A 22,114-nucleotide genomic window follows, 5' to 3' on the forward strand; every position below is an offset into this window, starting at 1 on the left:
CTTTTTTATCTTTTTAAAGCAAGTGTCAGTATCTACTGCATTGTATAACCTGTGGCAGCCCTTGTTCCTGCCTTGTGCTACCCTTAGGCTAGGAGTCAGTACTTTATATCTCAAGAAGAAAATCCCTTCTACAAGGCAGTAGAGGGTAGATTTAGTAGAGAAAATGGATTGGAGGGTTGCATCATAAAACACAGAGTAAAATTTAATAAATATCCCCATTGACCAGTTCTGTTCTCTCCTCAAGATTGTCTCTGTACCTTCTCTCCCTTCTAACCTTTTTTTGAGGCAGTCTCGCCTGGTTAGTCAGCTTTATAGCCATTGGGATCTACTCTCCAAACTCCTAAATCTCTCCCTTTTCTCCTACACAGCAATTTAGCTCCCTTGATTTCTTCAGTTTTTCATCTTCACACCTGAAATCCTGCTAATTTAAATTTTTCCTGTCACATTACAAGAAAGCAATAATAAATAAACACAGAATCCAGGTTTATATAGTTGAGAACACTTGGTATCACAAAATCCCAAAATATTAGATGCATAAAGTCCCTGATTCAACAGATGAAGAAGCTGAGACCTAAAGGTCCATGGAATACTATTAGTTATCCTCCAAAATCTGTTTCCCCATCTTTCATAGTGATAGATTTATAGCTTAATGTGGCCACATGACTAAGTTCTTACCAATAGAATGGGAACAGAGGTGATTTATGCAGCTTCCAAATCACTTGCTTAAAAGGAAGTTGCTTTGTTCTTCACTTCCTCTCTTTCTCCCTTCTCTTGAGCTGGAAATCAGATTTGATAGTTACACAACTAACTCGGACCACTCAGACAAAAACAATGCCCTCGAATTTTGCTACTCTGAGTATGGGCCATGGCTAGTAGCATCAGCATCAGCACTTGTCAGAAAGAATCTGTTAAAATAGGCCCCACTCCAGACTACTGAATCAGAGTCTATAGTTTAACAAGATAACCCTGGCGATTTGCAGCTATATCAAAGTTTGAAAGAACTACCTAGAAGATAGTGGAGTCATAAGATGGAAGGAATTAGGGTCCCTGATTGTCAGAAGCTGAACTACCCTGACAGCCACCTTCTCCCCGCCTCCCCATTTTTTTATTGTGGTAAAATACACATAACAAAATTTACCATCTTAACTATTTTTATTTTATTTTATTCTTTTAAAAATATATCTTTATTGATTTCAGAGAGAGGAAGGGAGAAGGAGAGAGAGAAAGATAGAAACATCAATGATGAGGAAGTCGTCACTGATTAGCTGCCTCCTGCACGCCCCCAACTGGGGATGGAGCCCACAACCCTGGTATGTGCCCTGACCAGGAATCAACTGCCATCTCCTGGATCCTAGGTCAACACTTAACTGCTGAGCCACACCTGGCCAAGCTTAACTATTTTTAAGTGAACAGTGTTAAGTACATTCGTATCGTTATGCAGCCATTGCCATCATTCATTTCCAGAACTCTTTCCTTCCATATCCCAGAAATGTTAGTATACTCTGCTTCTCTTTCCTCTCCAAGTGAGTCCTTGTTCCAATCATTTGGCTGTATGGGAACTTAAAGTGGGGGGCATCGTTCAGTAGTTTCTTAGAGGACATTTCAGCTCCGGTGGCCTAATAGTAGTCTCATGCTTCTTCAGCTGGAGTTGGCTGGCCACTTAGAAGTCATATCCCTTGAAATATGCAACAGTGTGATGGGGAACCAACAGGGTAAACAGGCAGTATCTCCTGGCACCTTCAATTTTTCTGAATTGATTTAAAATATCTTAATTTTATAACAAATGTGGAGGTTTTGAGGAATAGAATTCAAAATATTCACGAATGCTTGGATAAAGCTTGTTACATAGAGAGATTCCTAGTTCCCTGATGTTCTTGTATACCTATCCTTTCCCCTTCTGTCTACCTCACTCTCAGACCATTAGAGTTACACATTCACTTTCCTCTCTCTTAGGGATAAAAAGCTGGAACAGCATTGGCTTGAGGTATCTTCTGTATGGTAATCTGTAGTTTAAGGTAACAATCTACTGATCGCCCCCAACTCCTCCATTCCCACCCAAACATGTACATTTTCAGAAGATGCCTTGCTTTGGCACTCATTTTAGAGTTCCTCACTATGTACCCCACAGCAGAGTCTGGCCTTATTTCATATTTGTATCACACTGGAACCAAATGCAGTGCTGGCATTTAGTTTTTTGTTTTGTTAATTCTCACCTAAGGATATTTTCCCCCACTGATTTTTGTTTTAGAGAGAGTGTAAGGGGGGGGAGACAGAAAGAAACATCGATGTGAGAGACACACATCGATTGATTGGTTGCTTCCCTGTACGCAGTCCTATTGGGGCTGGAGATCAAACCTGCAACCCAGATTCGTGCCCTTGACCAGGAATTGAACCGGTGACCCTTTGGTGCTCTGGCCAACACTCTAACCACTGAGCCACGCCGGTCAGGGCAATGCTGACATTTAGTAAGTGTTAAATAATGAATGAATGTATGAATGAATGGATGAAATACTCTTTTGAGGTCTAAAATGGAAAGCTCTACCTCACCATTTAATTAAATGCAAGTAAAAATAAGGGATGCCAGTTACCACGATTTCATTTTATAAAAATTTGGAGAGGATAGAATGCAGCGCTGGCTGGTAGAGGCAGGCCCCATGGGGCACTGGTGTCCTGCAGGCGCCTACTGCACTCAGCAGTCCGGGTGGAAAGGACAGCTTGCTTGTATTCACAGTGACACTGCACACTGGCACTACATTGCTGCGGGGCAATTTGGCAAATTTTTGTGCTCTTGACTCAATAATTTATCCTAGGGAAATGATACGATATATGTAAAAAGATTTATTGATGGCAGTATTATTTATAATGAGAAAATATGGAAATAATCAAGTATTTAAAAATATGGTACTGGTTAAATTAATTATGGTACATCCACACAATGAATTACTATAGAATCATAAAATAATATCTTCCAAGAATACTTAATGACATGAAAAAAGATTCCATAATGTGCAAAATAAGATAGTAGTTGCAATCATTGCTGAAAGAAATTTTAAAAGACACAAATAAATAGAAAAATATCCTGTGTTCATAGACTGTTAAAATGTAATATTGTTAAGATGTCAATATTACCAAACTGATCTACAGATTTAATGCAATCTCCATAAAAATCTCAATGGCATTTTTTGCAGAAATAGAAAAAAAATCACCCTAAAATTTATGTAGAATTTCAAGGGATCCCAAACAGCTAAAACAATCTTGAAAAATAAAAAACAAAGTTGGAGATCTCACACTTCCTGATATCCAAACTTATTACAAAGCTACAGTAATCACAACAGTGTGGTATTGGCATAAAGACAGAAATGTAGGCCAATGGAATGGTATCGGGAACTCAGAAATAAACCCTGTCATATATGGCCAAATGATTTTCAACAAGAGTGCCAACACCATGAAATGAGGAATAGACGATCTTTCAACAAGTGGTGTTGGGAAAACTGCATATCCACATGCAAAGAATGAAGTTGGATCCCTACCTCACACCATACACAAAAATCAACTCAAAGGGGATCAAAGACCTGAATGAAGTGCTAAAACTATTAAACTTTTAGAAGAAAATACAGGAGGAAAGCTTCATGACATTGGATTTGGCTATGACTTGTATATGAAACCAAAAGCCCAGGCAACAAAAATAATAAATTGGACTGTGTTAAAATTTAAAACTTCTATGCATCAAAGGACACAATCAACAGTATATACAGTATACATATAGAATTCCTTCAACTCAGCAACAACCAGAAAACCAAATAACTCAATTGAAAAATGGGCAAAGGACTTGAATAGACATTTCTCTAAAGAAGATATACAAATAGCCAGCAATCACATGAACAAATGTCTAACATGACTAATTATTCAGAAAATGCAAATTAATGCCCCAATGAGCTAGCACCTCACACTTACTAGGATGGTATAATTTTAAAAGCAAAAAGAAAGTCCTGGGAAGGATGTGGAATTCCAATTATTCTTGCTGGCGGGAATGTAAAAATGCTGCAGCTGCTATTAAAAACAGTATGATCGTTCCTCAAAATATAAAAGAATTCTATGATCCAGCAACTCCACTTCCTGTTATATTCACAAAAGCATAGAAAGCAAGATTTTGAAGAGATATTTGTACACTCATGTTCATAGCACTGTTATTCACAATAGCTAAAAGGTGGAAACAATCAGTGGATAAATTAATAAATAAAATGTGGTATAGATGTACAATAAAATATTACTCAGCCTTAAAAAGGAAGAAAATTTTTACACATGTTGCAATATGGATGAATCTCAAGGACATTACCATAAGTGAAATACGCCAGTCACAAAAAGGACAAATACTGTATGATTCCACTTATAGAAGTATCCAGAGTAGTCAAATTTATTGAATAAATTGAAAGTTTGATGAATGCTTTGTGAAAGGGCCACTTAAGCAAAGCAGCCCCCCTCAATGCTGAAGGAGCTGAGAGGCAGACAAGTCCAGCTTGTCAGTTGGAAGAGTTTAATAGGGAACTTACATACAGGAACCAGCCTAGGGCAGCAGCAAGATGAATGGATCCCCATTCCTTCCATCCTCCACCCCCACCCCCAGACTCTGTGTCTTATAGCTAAACACAGTGAGAATGTGTGGATGATCAAAGGGACCAGGTGCTGGAAGGCTCTGGTGCCAGAGTTAAGAACACCGAAGGTGCCTTACCCCAGAGATAGAATTAATGGGAACCCTGTGATCAGCCCAGAGCTCTGTGCACATATTCCAGGGTTCACCCTGGGGGAGGGGAGCGGGTCAAGGATCTGAGTTCACCTAGATGTTAAGATGGCGATTAACTCTGAGATGGAGACACTTATGGTCTGTATACTGAGGAATGAGACATTTGCATAGTATCCACAAAATACACTGGTATTCTAATGTCTTCAGACCTCCTGACTGAAGAGAAAGACAGAATTGTCTTCCCTGTCAAGGCGGTCTTTGTGGTCTAGAAAAGACTAAAGTTTCAGTGACTTACTGCTTTTCCCTTAATTCATCATACTCTGTTCCCATTTTTTATAATCAGTTGGATTCAACAAGAACTTCAGAAGAAAACAGCATGAGGACTAATGACCGGGACTCCCACAGGCCACACTCTAGACAAGGATTAATGTCTGCAGCTCATGCTTGCTCTGTCTGCCCTGGCTTTACTTTTTCTCCCAGGCTGCTGAGCTGGAGTAGTCATAGTATAGCATCGGGGCTCTGGATTATGCAGCAATGTAGTTAAGTTTCTTCATCTACAGATACTGGGAAAAAAAACAAAAACCCACATCTCTGCCCTCATGGAGCTTATATTGTAACAGGGATGTAAGCAGTATACAATAGACTTAATAAAGTATGTAGCATGTTTATGTTAAAAGATGATTGCTACAGGAAAAAAGAAAGAATACGGGAGATCTTGTATATCAGAAGGATAGGGCAGGCTGCAGTATTGCAGGATGGTTGGGGTATCTTATTGAAAAGGTGACATGTGAGCAAAGACTTGAAGGGAATGAAGGAGTGAGCCATGTGGGTGAAGGTTATTCCAGGCAGGGGAACAGCTGGGTCTTAAGGCAAAGATACTAGGACTGGAGGATGACTGGTATTTTTATGAACATCAGAGATGGTAACGCGCTGTGGTTGGGTGAAGTGATGGAAAGGGAGAAGAGTAAAAGATAAGGTCAGGCCTGGCTGGGTGTGGCTCAGCGGTTGAGCATGGACCTACGATCCAGGAGATGGCGGTTCAATTCTCGGTCAGGGCACCTGCTCCGGTTGCAATCCTCAGTTGGGGGCATACAGGAGGCAGCCAATCAATGACAACTATCTCATCATTGATGTTTCTATTTCTCTCTCCCCCTCTCTCTGAAATCAATAAAGATATATATTTTAAAAAATAAATAAAGAGGGAAGAAGAATACTTAAAAAAAAAAAAAGATAAGGTCAGACAGGTGAGGGGAACATAGATGACACAGAGCCTTGTTGGCTGTTGTTAGGACTTTGACTTTTATTTTGAGCATGATGGGAAGACATTGGAGGGTTTTGAGCAGAGAAGAGACATGATCTGACAGATTTTAAAAGGATCCCTCTGAATATTTTCCATGTGTTAAGAATAGACTGAAGGAAGGGCAAGGGTGGAAGCAGGGAGATCAGGTGCCTACTGTAGTCATTTGGGAACGACAAGGTGGTTTGGACCAGGGTGCTTGCAGTGGAGTTGATGAGAAGTGGTCAAAGACTGAACATATTTTGAAGGTAGAATTGTCAGGATGTCCTGATAAACTGGGTGTATGACTGACAGGGTTTTGTCCTGAGCAACTGGAAGGATGGAGTTGCCATCAACGAAAACGGGCAAGACTGTGGGTATAGCAGGTTTGGAAACGAGTATCAGAAGTTGCATTTTGGACATAAGTTTGAGATGCCTATAAGCTATTCAAGAAGAGGTACTACCTAAACAACTAGGTAGTTTATATTCTATAGTTTTATAGATAGATCTTGACTAGGGATACAAATTGCATGTAAAAGCCTTTAATTCAGTGCCTGGAAAATGGTAAATGCTCAATTATGTTAGCTACAGTGCTGCTGATGATAATTTTCATTACTCACCACTGAGCACACTCTAACTCCCAATTTAACCATCCTGTCCTTTTAATTCAGCTGAAATAAAGTTGATTTTTCCACTATTCCACCTTTTTTTATATACAGCACAAACAAAATAGTGCAATAATAGAGCAAAATTAAAAAATAAAATAAAACATCATAGTCTTACTATCTAATCATATTGTTTTTATTTTTCTATGTGTTTCCCTTTTGTCTCATTTTGAAAATATAACTTAAAATAGTTGAATCATGGTGTATATATACATATGTATCCTGGATACTTCAAGTAACATTATCTCATAAGCTATTTTTCCAAGTTGCTACATAGTTTCCATATTTACAATTTTTAATGGTTGCAAAATAATCCATTTTTACTTGTGCCTTTTGCTATTGCTTGTTTACACTGTTAACCTAGCACTCATAACTAGGGCTGCAGTCTCATGCACTTACAATTTTTTCCCTCCTAGAATATATTGCCAAGAGCGAGCAGAATTACTGGGTCAAAGGGTATAAACATTTAAAAAACTCTCAATATATAATGCCAAATTGTGAAAGGGTTGTCCCAATTTATAATGCCAAAGGTTAGATGTTCTTCATAAGAAAAAGGAGAACAAAGAATAAAGTCAAACACATGACTTTATTAACAAAGTAATTAACAAAATAAATTTCCTGATTCCATTTTAATGAAACTCTACCCATTGATGTTTTTAGCTACGCTACCCAGCATCAGCTCATTTTTTTGGCTTATTTGATCTCTATGTCACACTTGCATTTTAGCCAGAGTTAGGACTTGCTTGCTGCTAGGTATGATGAATGCTCTGATATAATCTTTTTGCTACTTATACTGAGAATTGATTTAAAAAATCATTTTGTAATTAAAAGACTCATATTTCCCCCTTTATATCCTTACTCTCTTACTCAGATGTTCTAGCTTTTGATCTGACTTCAGCCCTTTTAATGCACCAAGGGATAATCAAGGTTTTATTTTGGCCCCATTTCCACTACCATAGCCTAAGTTAGCTGTTCAGAGATATTTAAGAGGTAAAATTAACTGGCCTTGGCAATTAACTGACTATCTAATCTCCCTTCTCTTTAAGGATGGAAAGAGGCATGTCTGAAGTTGGATACTGAAGTAACACTAGGAGAGCAGGAGTAGTAAAAGCCAGTATTTCAGTATATCAGGCCACAATAATGCTACTTAACCAACTAACCCCCAAATTAAGTGGTTAAATCCCCAATCATTGTTCTTCCCCTTCCCTTTTCTTCTTTTCCCTCCTCTTCCTGAAGCCATTAGGCAGGGCTGAGCAAGGTGACACCTATGCCTGGCTGAGTTGGGGAAGCCAGGGCTGCCAGGGCAGGGTCTCACCAAGGTGGTTGCTGAAGCCTGAGTAGGGTGAAGGAGATGTCTGCCTGGGGAGTCAAAGCCTGAGTGGGGTAAGAACTTCTCATAGGGGAGGGGCTGGTGGCAGAGATGGGGTTCATAAAATAATGATAATAAAGATAATGGGAGAATGGTTTGTTGCTGTTGGAAAAGGGAAGTACAAATATAGAAAGGAAGGCCGGCCAGGCGCGGCTCATAGGTTGAACATGGACCCAGGATCCAGAGTCCTGGATCCAGGGGACCTCGGTTCAATTCCCGGTCAGGGCACATGCCTGGGTTGCGGGCTCCGCTTGATCCCCAGTCAGGGGCATCAGGACACAGCCAGTCAATGACGACTCTTTCATCATTGATGTTTCCATTTTCTCTCTCCCTCTCCCTTCCTCTCTCTGAAATCAATAAAGATATATTTAAAAAACCCAAAAACAAATATAGAAAGGAAGAAAACTAGAATAAATCCTATATTATTGGATTGGAGTTAGAAATATCAATGTGAACTCATGGTTTTTAATATATTATTATATATGTAATTGAATTATATTCAGTTATTTATATGTTACACATGTAGAAATATATTATATTGAAATATATACATATATGTACATATATATGTATATGTGTTCTGGAATTAGATACTAGTAATGGTTGGACAACATAAAGAAGGTACTAAAAGTCACTGAATTGTTCACTTTAAAATGGTGAATTTTACGTATTATATCTCAATGCAATATATATCAATTATTTGGAGAATAAGAATCAGTTTATAGTGAAGAAGCCTAGCAGATACTACTTTAATCAAGCAATCAAGTTAACATTATTAGAAACAGACAAACCGAGGTCAGGTGCTACTGGACAAAACAAGGTAGGAAGAACCCAGCATCACGTCTGTGATGTTCCTTACAAAAGGGAATAGGAAATTCACATGGAAGTGTGGCCTGGTGGGGAATATTGAAGCCCAAGTGGACAAGGAGAGCATCCATTATGGAGGGGGCCTGGTGTGGGACATCAGAGCTCACTGAAGGAGCAGAGGAGCAGCGTCAAGTGAGATGTTGGAGCCTAAGTGGGCTGAAGAGGTTGTCCAGGCAAGGCAGGCAGCCCAGCGTGGGGAGGGAGCACTACTGGGAGGGGCTTATGTTGCAAATACTAAGTTTAAACAGAAGCCTGAACTTCCCATAACTCCTGATGAGTCCACAAGACTAATAACTGGTTGAGGGAAGGGTTTTCCTCTGAATTTTGCCTTAACAATAGACTAGAATTTAAGTTGCCCTCAGTTTTGCTGAGTATACATTATAAATGTAAAGAGAGAAAAAAAGGAAGAAAATAAGAAGAGGGAATTTTAAAACCATATAACAATGTTTTCTATCAAACCACAAAGTTGTGCAATTACTTTTGTTTTTTTCTGAAAGAAGTGTTGAGGACTCAAAGATAGTAAGTAGTAAGGGCACTGGTGGTTCTCATGTAACATATTTAGTGCAGTTCTCTGAAGTGTTGTAAAGTCATATGCTATGTATATTTAAATTTTACGTGACTCCATACTAGTTAGAATCTCAGCACTCAAAGCGATCGCAGGGCCTCCTTTCTGGCCCCATTTTTTACACTGGCCTGTAGTGACCGCCACATAAGGTTACGTAACATTCAACATTAGTAAACACAGCAACAAATTTATATGTTGAGGGAAATTTTACAACATGGGAGGCAGCTGATGAAAAGGGAACTTAGGTTTTAGGAACCATAAATTTCTGGGTTTTGTTTGTTTGTTTGTTTGTTTAACTAAAATTAGGTTTTAGGCTTCTTTTTGTAAAGCCCAAAGTGCCTAGTATAGTGTTTGGCTCACAAAAGACTCTAATAAGTACGTGTTGACTTCTGAAAAACTTACTCTGATATGTGTCCTTAGAGACATATTTCCCGGTCCTGATTCCCTGAGGCTCTTATAAAAATAGAACATGACCAAAATGTGTTGCAGAAACAAACTTCTGGAAATATGCAATCCTGGGTCATGCTTTTTTTTTACCCTTTCTACCAATAACCACAGTATAACTACACACATGGAACTGCAATTTCACCTTATTTAAGTTTTCATGAACACTCTGAAAACAAAGGTCAGTTTAGGCATTTCATTTCATAGTATTTGAGCATAAGTTATTTCTCTCTCACTTAGTAGTGCTTTCTCACAAACACACATTCTAGAGAGTCTGTGATTTGACTTTTAACCTCTATCAATATGAATAAACACAAGCTTTCAAAAGACTCATTAAGGCCTGTCTGGTGTGGCTCAGTTGGTTGGAGTGTCCTTCCCTACGGCGAAGGCTCGGGTCTTGAGTTCTACTCCAGGTCGGCGCCCATACCCAGGCTGTGGGACTGATCCCTGTTCAGGCCGTGCATGGGAAGCAACCTATCGGTGTTTCTCTCTCTCTCTCTTCCTCTCTCTGAGATCAATAAAGATATATTAAAAAATATATACTCTCAGGTGAGGATTTAAAAAGAGACTTATTTAGACATAGTCTTGTATGTTCTCCGGTAAAGTTTCATGTCAGGCAATGATTCAGAAAATACTCTATTTGTATTCATTATTCAAAGATCTAGTTCTTTAAAAGTGTCTGGTTTGAGTACTTGTCAATCAGAATAGAACAAAACACCATTTGTTTATTTTTCTTTTCAAGCTACCAGTACTTATATGTATTTCTATAGCACTGTAGTTAAGAGAATGGACTCTGGCATCTGCTGCCTTGTTGGAAGCTCTGGCTTTACTGTCTGCTCATTGTGCTGTGGCTTCAATTCCGTGTGCCTCAGTTTCCTTATTGCTAAAAAGAGGAGAGTTAAATCTGTTCTTAGAAAGTGATTGTGAGAATTGCATTACATAATGCTTAGCACCATATCTCTGACACAAAGTAAATCCTTTGAAATTGTGCCTAACATTGTATTAAATTTTGAGGAGTGAGGGAAATGGTTCCAGTTTCCAAGAGTTTGAAATCTTAAACCAACTTGCATGAGGATAATATGGTGCTGAGCTGAGAGATAACATCTCTATGTTCAGAATGAATTCAGAGTAGGGGGAAATCTCTGGGATTGAAGTTCATGGTGGGGATTTGTTTTTTTAAAGATATTTTGTTGATATCTAGAGACAGAGGAAAGGAGACGGAAGGAGAGAATAACTGATGTGAGTGAAACATGGACCGGCTGCCTCCTGCAGACCCCCTACCCAGGATCTAGCCTGCAACCCAGGCATGTGCCCTGACTGGGAATTGAACTGACAACCTTTTGGTGCACGGGATGACATCCAACCAACTGAGCCACACCAGCCAGAGCCATGGTGGGGATTTTATGGGGAGTAAAACCTACACTGGGCTTTATTTATTTATTTATTTATTTATTTATTTATTTATTTATTTATTTATATACCTTTATTGATTTCAGAGAGAGGAAGGGAGAGGGAGAGAGAGATAGAAACATCAGTGATGAGAGAGAGTCACTGTTCAGCTGCCTCCTGCATGCCCCCGACTGGGGATCAAGCCCACAACCTGGGCATGAGCCCTGACTGGGAATCAAACGGCGATCGCCTGGATCCTAGGCCCATGCTCAATCGCTGAGCCACGCTGGCCAGGCTGCACTGGGCTTTAAAGAATGAGTAATGATACTAACCTAGGACCTTTTTATAAAACAGAAGCAGCTTTGAACAAACACTTTTTATTTGAGTATTTTTTTGGGAGGCATTCATATAAAACTATTTTGATTATTTTGTTTATATAAAATATTTGCATTTGTTTCAGATGCTTACTTTCTTTATAAATAACACAATCTAATTAGAGAAAATCCAATTAAATGGTAAGTACTTAATTACAGTTCTCTCAGATCTGAAGAACAAACTTATTTACTGGCTACTAATGACTTCTCAGCATGGATATGCCTCCCTTCACTCATTTCCTTGAATTTGTCATACACCTGAAGAAAGAATAATTGACCTACTGATACAGGCTTCACATCAGAATTACAGATGCTCCAAATCATTGAAGATACTGTTAGAAGTTCTGTTTAGTGTTCAGTAGGCAGTGACATACCACAACCCTTCATAATATAATTTCAAAAAGAGACAAAGCTGAAAAAGACCTCTTACAACCATGAAGGCTGCCTTCAGCCTTTGCAAGTTAGGAAACTAAGTAATCTAGGGAAAAGCGTGAATTTTTCCAGGCCCCTGGGGTACCGTTTGGTGGTGTTACCTTGTTTGTCACCAAACCACTTACATGGGGAAAATGACCTGTCCTCAAATTTAATCCCTAGGATCAGGCCCACACACGTTGTGAAACAGAGAAAGCATATTGCTACACCCTTTGTCAAAAAGTTCCAGCTTTTAAAAAATGTACTCTGCCCTATTTAAGTTTCCCAGTGAGTTCATACAGCTTCCAGAACCATCTCATTCTCCCAAGCTTTTCTACCACTGTGGGTACTACTCAGCCTTGTGACTCTTCCTCTCTTCAAGTACTGCTGCATGCTCACGCTTTCTGCTCATCAAAACTTATCCGTCCCTTGTCCTAGTCCTTTAGTGTGTTGCTACACAAGGTGCCTAATTTAATAAAATAATTGTTATAGGGAATCAACAATTGCTTCCCTCCAGTATTTTGCTGGAAAGACGGCCTATTCCTAGGAGTATTCACAACATTGAAAACCAAGAATACTTTGTCATTCTTGGAGAATTCTCTTCCAAATGTCGACTCTGGTAAGTTATTTTATCCCCAGTGGATCATGGGAGTAACGATCACTTTTACAAAGCACCTATAATGAGATGAGGGAAAGGACAGCCCAGGCAAAATTTAGACCTGTTAAAATGTATTTTCAGCTTAGAAATCTATTGTTAATTTGCACAACATGTTCTGATCGCAGAATGACTTCCTAAATTTGAACTTGAAGTTGACACAGAGAGAAGCAATCTGACACCTCTGTTGCAACCAGCCTATTTTCAACAGTCAAGAAAACAAACTCAAGTAAAATTTATCTCTGAGTTGTTGGTAGGGTACCACTGAGAGGATGCTATAACTTTTCCTTTCTCGTGCTTTCAGAGCTGTATGAGGCCGTTTCCCAGATGTGTGCTTTGGTGAGAAGGAGCGTGGCAGGCTGATGATCTCACAGGGATGCCTCAGTCTGATCATGTGCAGTTTCTGTAAGAGCTGGGAATTTCTATTTCAAGTAGAGGCTTGGTAAGCAGTCCTGATAAATGTTTACTAGATTGGTTCAATTACTGCTGATTTTCGCATTCTGTTTTTTATTTGAATCTTAAATATTTGACAGTTTAGAATGTAGAATTCACAACCAACAAATAAAAAGGCCATCTTTGCAAGTTTGTCCAACATTTTAAAAAACAGTAATGAACATTTTGAATTTACAGTAAGTGCTTGTTTCAACAAATTGGACTGTTGTATCAAATGGTAAGAAGCTTTTTGCTAATTGGATATCTTGGCTGTATCACTTTCATGATAAAAAATGATATAGTGTTTTAGGTATCTTTTGCCAAGAAAAGAACTACGGAGTGATGGTAAGATGGAGTGGACTATTTGGGAAATGATTCTTCAAATTGCAAATGCTTACAGGTAGTGTCCTTTTAATGAACTGAGTGGCAGAAAGGGAACCAACATATCACTGAGACTATCTGTTATATTATTTGCAAAGGTCACATAAGAAAATTAAAAAGAGGTGAGTGAAGATTACATGTTTGGGCCCTGGCCACTGTGGCTCAGTTAGTTGGAACGTCACCCCATGCATGTCTCGGGTTTGATTCCCGGTCAGGGCTTCTGTCCTAGATTGAGGCACATTTGGGAGGCAACTGATTGTTGTTTCTCTCTCACATCGATGCTTCTCTCTCCCTCTCCCTCTCCCTTCTTCTCTCTCTAAAATAACAAAACAATGACAACAAAACTCTACTACTCCCTGTAACTATGTATTTGTGTGATGAGTACTGTGATACTATACAACCAAAACAAAGCATAAAAATGAATTGGAGGCAGAGGCAGCTATAAGACAAATGGTTGTACATAACTTCTGATTTCTATTTTTCACATTCATCAAAATGGCTTCACTATTCCCCTTAACTGACTTGATAAAGGTAAATGTAGATAACTAAATTCAGTATAAATGTATATGGAAAATTAAATTTATTCTGCAAAATATGTTGACGTAAGATGAATTTTTACAATTTTAAAATTTGGAAAGCCCCCCTTTTACACTGCGTATTAAAGGAATGCATTTCTTGGGAGTAGGATAGAGGGTAGAAGTTTCTTTAGGCAATAGAAAATACTGCAAAATTAAAGCGGAAAGCTCCGCGAAGGTGAAATGGAAACTGATGGGTTTCTTGCCTGCTTCTCTTTAAGCCATCAGCTACCGCCATATCCCATCTCCATAATTCAGTGGGATTCTCCTGTAAGTGAGAATCGTAGCTGACAGTCTCTCCTGCAACCCTTAAATAAATGCCACCAGTCTTTTGAGAAATCAAAGGCATATCCTTCTTAGCAATTGCCTCAAAGATGGAAAAGAGTATACAGTGACAAGTAAGCCTTCCTTCCTCCTTTGGTCCCTACTCACCCAGGTCATTTCTTGGAGAGAGTGCAGCTGTTAGATTCTTTTTTTTTTTTTAATATCTTTATTGATTTCAGAGAGAGGAAGGAAGAGGGGGAGAGAGAGTTAGAAACATCAATGATGAGAGAGTCATTGATCGAGCCCGCAACCCAGGGATGTTCCCTGAGGGAATCCAGCCCCGATGGCCTGGATCCTAGGTCGATGCTCAACCGCTGAGCCATGCCTGGCTGGGCCAGCTGTTAGATTCTTGTTTATTCTTTCAGAGATATTCTGTGTATTTGCACGTCTCCTGTATTTATAAATCTTTATTTTCTACACTAATGGGATCATGTTAACCACAACCTAGACCTTGCTTTTTTCACAGTATAGTTTGGCGATTGTTCCTTATCAGTACATAGAAATCTGCTCAATTAAAAAAAAAATTCTTTTTTATCCTCACCGAGGACATCTTTTCCATTGCTTTTCTGAGAGAGTGGAAGGGAGAGCGAGATATAGGGAGAAAAATCGGTGTGAGAGAGACACATCAATTGGTTGTCCCCCACCCCCCCCCCCGCCCACCACACATGCCCCAACCGGGGCCGGGGATTGAGCCTGCAACCAGAATCTTACCCCCACCCTTCAGCCCGAGGGCCGACACTCTAACCATGGAGCCAACCGGCTAGGGCTGCTTAATTTTATTTTAATGGCTGCACAGTATTTCATTGTATGGCTATGCCATAATTTATCTTACTGGGTTCCTACTGATGGACATTTAGGTTGTTGCCATCTTTTGGTATTCTAAATAATGCTGCAAAGAATATACTTATATATACATTATTTCACAAATGTATGAGCTTATCTGTAGGATACTTTTGTCTTATTTTTTATTTTTATCAAGTTGGTCTTTTTCTTAATGATTTGTAGAAGCTGCATAGCCCTATAAAGGAAACTAGTATTTTATGTATGAGTCCCTAATTTTTAAAAGTTCATGTTAAAAGTGGGTTGGCACATTTCTATATTAAATTTTTAATTGTTATTATGAATGTACATAGTATAAGGGAAAGAAGTGATTGAAGTAAATCTCAGGTGAGGATTACTGGTTGAAGTTTACTTATCTAAAATGATCTTTTTCTTTAAAATAGAGTGAATTATTTTCTGTAAGGATGTATTAAAATTTTTACAAAGATGATCCTGTGAAATAAAACAGTCTTTTTAGTATTTGTCCACTACCTGAGCAAACTTCTTTTCTGCTGGATGCTTTGTCATCTTCAGTAATTTATCTTTTTCCTCAATGCCATCCTTAACAGCATGTTACATTAAGAACTTGAAAACAGAAACAAAGAGAAACATAAGCAAACTTGGGCCCTTTGTAACATAATTCCTAGAGACAGATGCAAAACTGTAATATAACCCAGTATTTTAGCAGCAAATACAACTATTCTGCTACATTTGATAAGAAGTGAAACCCTACTGAACTATAGATACTTTTGTTGGCATTACAGCAGTGTGACCTGCAAAATCTTAAAGCAAACTTTTGTTGTAGCAAATTAAGTAATACTAATGAATTAGTTTTGATCCTGTGACTCAGGATAAAAAAATTTAAACCGTTCTACACTCAGTGTTTACAAATTAATTTCCTTTGCTTTTCAAAATATTTTTCATTTTGACAAAAAAGGAAACAAAAATGTCACGTATTCAATGGTGCCATCTTACTCTGATGCCAATTTTGGAGAACTCATTAAAGAACATTAACATTTAGAAAGATGTTTATCTACTCGCTTTAAAGAATGTTAGCATTTTGAAAGATGTACTTGCAAGAAACATAATCACCAAGAGATTTTCTGGACTGTTTCCTGATTTGTAGGATTTTAATACAATTTCCTGTATATGCTCATGTACTCACACCTAATTAGTCATAATTCTTTAGAAAAGGCTTGTTTTAAAGAGCACAACAACTGTTGTATCTTTGGAACTTATAAATATCTAGTCTAGGATTTCCTTAAGCTTGTCATCTGTTTCCTCATTTCAAAAGTTGAAACAGTGTTAGGCTGTATTTTAAAAATGTTGGGTTTGTTTTGCAAATACAGGAAAAGCAACACTTCCTGATTTGCTTAGATTGGTGCTCACATATTTTGGAATTATGTCAACTCTAGCTAAGTAGTGTTGCAACAATGACATTGAAGAGGTTATTTGTGGTCTGAGTATGCATAAGTAATGGAATGGAGGACTTTAGAAAAATAGTATGAAAGTCAATTCATTTTTTAAACATTTGCTACCAACAGAGAGACTGAATTAAAGAGGACACACCTGGTTCTATTAAGCACATTTCCTTTTCTTTAGCCATTGATTAACTTATTTCCCTTAAATGAAAAAGTGATGGTATTTTTCTGTTCTATCCTTGAGTTAAGGTTCATTAATAAGTATATTTTTAATAGGAGCATGGTATGCCCTAAAATGGTGTTTTAAGATGAGGTACATAGTAGTACAGTCTTTTAAATATTTAATAGTTGCCTATCACTTATATTACAACTGTACTATAAATAATTGTATAGATCTAGCTCAAAATTCTATTCTATGTGGGAACTTCCCTTATAATATCTATGATAAATGGTTAATCAGCTTTTTTTGTTGTTCTTGTTATTAGTTAAGAGAATACATGAGAAAACACCTATAACTGTTTCTGATACAATTAACTATTTTGCTTAAAATCATTTTTTAAATGAAGAAATTTTGCCAGTGGATAATTATTAACCTTACTCAAAGATTTAACATAAGGTTTTTTCCCTGATTATTTATATAGTCTATAGATTATGTGAGTAAAACATGTTTATTTTCATAAATCCAAATAAAACAAAGTTAAAGTGCACTATAATCCCACTTCTCAGTAGTAGTTACTATGAACAATTTATATTTTATATATATGTATATATCCAAAAAATGTATACACACACTTTGAATAATTATAAAGGCAGTGTTTATTAAAACACATTTCAGTGGGAAGGTGAGGGTGGGTGGGAGAGATTAATCAAAGAACTTACCTGCATATATACTTAACCTGTGGACACAGACAATAGTGTGTAGAAGGTGTTGCGGGGGGGAGGGGGGGGCAGATGCTGGGTGGAGCGGATCAATGGGGGGAAAAAGGGGAATCTGTAATACTTTCAACAATAAAGATAAATTTCAAAAAGATGATAAATAAATATTAGTATTAAATTTGGACAGAAAAAATACATTTCATTTTCAAAGTTGAGCTCTCAGCTGTTAAAGTGTGTATACATTTTATTGGGACACCCCAAAAATACACATACAGACCTACATACACACATACACACACACATGTATATATATGTATTAAGTATATAAACATTAATATATTATTTTTTTATTTTACAGAAATAGATCATATGTAACTTAACATTTTTAAACAATGTTTCTTAGATATTTTTCTACCATGCATAGTAGGCACACGCTGAAGACTAGTCCTCATAATGATGTGGCTCCCACCGAAACATCATTCAGGTCTCTGCTTAAAGCCACCCCTCAGCCTATCTAAAAATGCTGCACCCCACCCCTATCACCTCTTCTCTCCAGTCCCCAGGGATGCACTATATTTTTCTTTTGCTTTATTTTTTCTTCAGAGTATTTTTTACTACCTTAATTTAAAAAAATTTTTTACTTGTTTATGTTCTGTCAGCCCCACTAAAATGTAAATATCACGAAGACATGGATTTTGTCTCTACTGTACATCATTATCTCCCCACTGTCTAGCACACACTGGGTGACTTAATTAGCTATCCATGGAACATATTACCCCAAACTTAGTGGTTTAAAACAACAAGCATTTATTATGTCACACTTTTAATGGATCAGGCATTCAGGAGGGACTAAACTAGTGGTTGTGGATTAGGGTCTTCAAGGTGCTGCAGTCAGTGTTGATCAGGGCTTCAGTCATCTGAAAGCTTGACTGAAGCTGGAGGGTCTGCGTCCAAGCTTTTCCATGTAGCTACTGACCAGAGGCCTTGGTTCCTTTGTTTCTCCATTGGGCTGCTGTCAACCTAGCAGTTGGAAAGTGATGAAAGAGAGAGAGATTGATCAAGACAGAAGCCACAGTACCTTTTATGACCTAGTGTCTGAAGTTGCACGCTATTATTTCTTCTTCATTCTCTTTGTAAAAATAAGTCACTAAGTCCAGCCCACACTCAAATGAGGGAAAACTAGGGCTCACTTCTTGGAGGGAGAAGTGTCCAAGAATTTGTGGACATATTTTAAAAACTAACACAGTAATCCATTAATATTTGTTGAATGGAGGGATGCATAAGTTGGGTTATATGTTTATATAATCCTCTGGATGTTGTGTGGAGAGTGGACTATAGGGGGCAAGCACAGAAAAAACAAGATTGATGATGATGATGATGATAACCAACATTTGTTAATTCATTTTCTGTGCCAGGAACTGGTCCAAGTGCTTTATAGTCATTAAGCCGTTAATCCTTAGAACAAACTTAATGAGGTACGTATCATTCTATTTTCTTTATTTTACAGATGAGGAAAACAAGGCATAGAGACGTTAAGGAACAGCAATGTAGGTAAAAGGTGATCTGATGCTACAGTTAACACCAGCTCTGACAGGGAAGATTTCAAATGTCTATTCATTTTTCTTTTTTAAAAAAAAATATTTTTATTGATTTCAGAGAGAAGGGAGACGGAAAGAAACATCAATGATGAGAAAGTCATTGATCAGCTGCCTCCTGCGCGCCCCCTGGTGGGGATAGAGCGGCAACCTGGGCATGTGCCCTGACCAGGAATCAAACCGTGATCTCCTGGTTGATGCTCAACAGCTGAGCCACACTGGCTGGGCTACTTTTTTTTAAATCTTCACCTGAGGATATTTTTTACATTGATTTTTAGAGCATGGAGGGGAGACAGAGAGAGAGAAACATTGACATGAGAGAGACACATGGATTGGTTGCCTCCTGCATCACCCCCAATCGGGGCCAGGGATTGAACCTGCAACCAAGGTACGTGCCCTTGACTGGGAATCAAACTTTGACCCTTTGGTCCTCAGGCAGAAGCACTAACCACTGAGCCAAACCAGCCAGGGAATTTATTTTATTTTTTATCTAATCCCTGAGTTCCCCACCCCCACCCCTCACCCCCTGCTTTGCTTTCCTCCCACCTCCCTAATCTATCGCCAGTGGATTTTATGTAACCCCCTTACATCTTCCCCTGTGATTCTGATGTGTATAATAAGTGGTAAAACTGCCATTCTCCAGAGCATTTTCTCAATCTGTTGAGATTTTGCTTCCCAGCAATTGTTGTCAGTTTGGCTCAAATAAACTCATAAAAATTCTTACCAAAAAACCCAAAATTCTTATAGGTTTGGACGTTTCTTACATTTGACACCCTAGAGAAAGAAAAGATTTAACTGAGGGTGGTGGGCACACAATGCAATATACAGATCATGTGTCATAGAAAGTTACACTTGCCCTGGCCGGTGTGGCTGAATTGGTTGAGCATGGTCTCATTCACTGAGAGGTCACTGGTTTGATTCCTGATCAGGGCACATGCCTGGGTTGCAGCTCCATCCCCAGTAGGGGGCTTGCAAGAGGCAGCTGATTGATGTTTCTCTCTCTCTCCCCTCCTCTCTCTCTAGAATCAATACAAACATATTAAGAAAAGAAAAAGAAAGGTACCCTTGAAACTTATATGACCGTATTAACTAATGTCACTCCAATAAATTTAATTAAAAAAAACTGTCGTGATTACTAGATTCTATCTTAAGATGAATCAGGAAAAGTCAGCAAGTTATAACCTTCATAGAATTTCTGAAGTGCTCTAAGAGGTGAAATGTAAAAAATCTACTTTGGACTGCTGACAAATAGCAGATCATATATATGTACATATTACTGTACAAGGTTATATACACAAAATAGTGTATACTATACTTTATGGGCAAATTGTACAATTTTCAAGGATGATTTTTACTATACAAGAGTTTTGCTCTCTGTTGACTGATATAAAACTCTTAGATTAAGATTTGTGCATTTCCAGATTCAGATGAGATTATATTTATCTGTATGAGCTTAAAGGGAAAGTTTCTTTTTTCAAAAGAAGAGAAACAGATCTTTGGACTACAAAGAGTTACTTGAGTGGGCCTTTCAGTTATGCAAATGTAGGTAAGAGTGAGACACTCCTGAACTTTTTTTTTTTCCATTCCAGCTGCCCCTCCCTGAGGCCCAGGTACACAAAACTGATCTCTAGGGAGAAAGTAAATTATTTGGGTAAGGAGGTCAGTATCTCCTGGGGTGAAGGAACCAGAAGCCCCCTGCTGAACTTCTCCTGCTGGAGATTTGTAGTTAGGAAGCTCATTTTGGTTGACTAGGTTCTCCCCACCAGAGGCAGGTAGGGACACCTAGGGATTGGAGGACAACAACAACAACAAAAAACAAACCTCCAACTTCCTTGAGGAAAGGGGAGCCTGGGGTCAGATTCAGGCTCTGTGACAAAATTCCAACATTTTTCTTTGGAGAAGCATCAGCATTGTCTGCTAAGGCTGTGGAGGGCCATTTCTCTATACTGACATCTGTATGTGGTACAATAAGGAACAATGGCAGTGGCAAAGACAAGGTAAGTGCAAGGAGGACTGGCCTTGGGACAGTAATTTTAGGGTGTGGAGGTTGGCAAAAGACCTAGAGAGAGAGGTCTTGGATTTCACTTCTGGGTGCAATTAACTACTGCTCGCAAGTCTGAGTTTATGGAGGGTTTCATGCTGCTTACATAGAAAAATCCATTCTTTCATCTTACAAATATTTATTGAGTTCCTATGCATGCCAGGCAGGCAGTGATCTAGGCTCTGGGAATAGAGCAGCCAACAAAGCAGACACAAAATTCTGTCCACAGGGAGCTTACCTTCTGGGGGGCAGAGGGTACAGAAGATCTATACCATAGTACCTTAGATGGTGGTAAGCCCTAAGGATAAAAATAAAGATAAAAACGAAGAGTTTATGTGTATGTATAGGTGGTTATTGCTGAGGAATTCTTCACTGAGAAGGTAACATTTGAGTAAGGAGGTGGGTGGATACTTAGGTATGTTCCAGCAGAAAGAGAGGTCCAGGGACCTGAGGTCAGAGAGATCCTAGAGTCTGAGGAAAGGTGTGGAGTAAGGAGACAAAGAGTAGGGGAGTTCCTTTTGGATCAGTTCTGTCTAGGGTCTCATAGACCATTTTAAGTCTATTGTAAGGCTTTCAGCTTTTGCTCTGAGTAAGACTGGAAGTTACTGAGAAAAAAATTTTTAAATACAAAAAAGTGAAAAATAGATGTTTCCCACACCCAAAGCCAATGTCGTTTTTTTTTTTTTTTTTTTTTTAAAGTTTTAAAAATTGATTTTAGAGAGAGAGGGAGAGAGAGGAAGAGAGAGAAACATCGATGAGCTGGAACCATCAGTCTGCTGCCTCTTGCACCCCTCTCCCCACTGGAGACCAAGCCTACAACCCAGGCTTGTGCCCTGGCGGGGAATGGAACCAGCAACTTCCCGGTGCATGGGACCATGCTCAACCAGCTGGGCC

The sequence above is a fragment of the Miniopterus natalensis genome, chromosome 11 (genome assembly GCF_054644295.1).
Source record: "Miniopterus natalensis isolate mMinNat1 chromosome 11, mMinNat1.hap1, whole genome shotgun sequence".
Lineage (NCBI taxonomy): Eukaryota > Metazoa > Chordata > Mammalia > Chiroptera > Miniopteridae > Miniopterus > Miniopterus natalensis.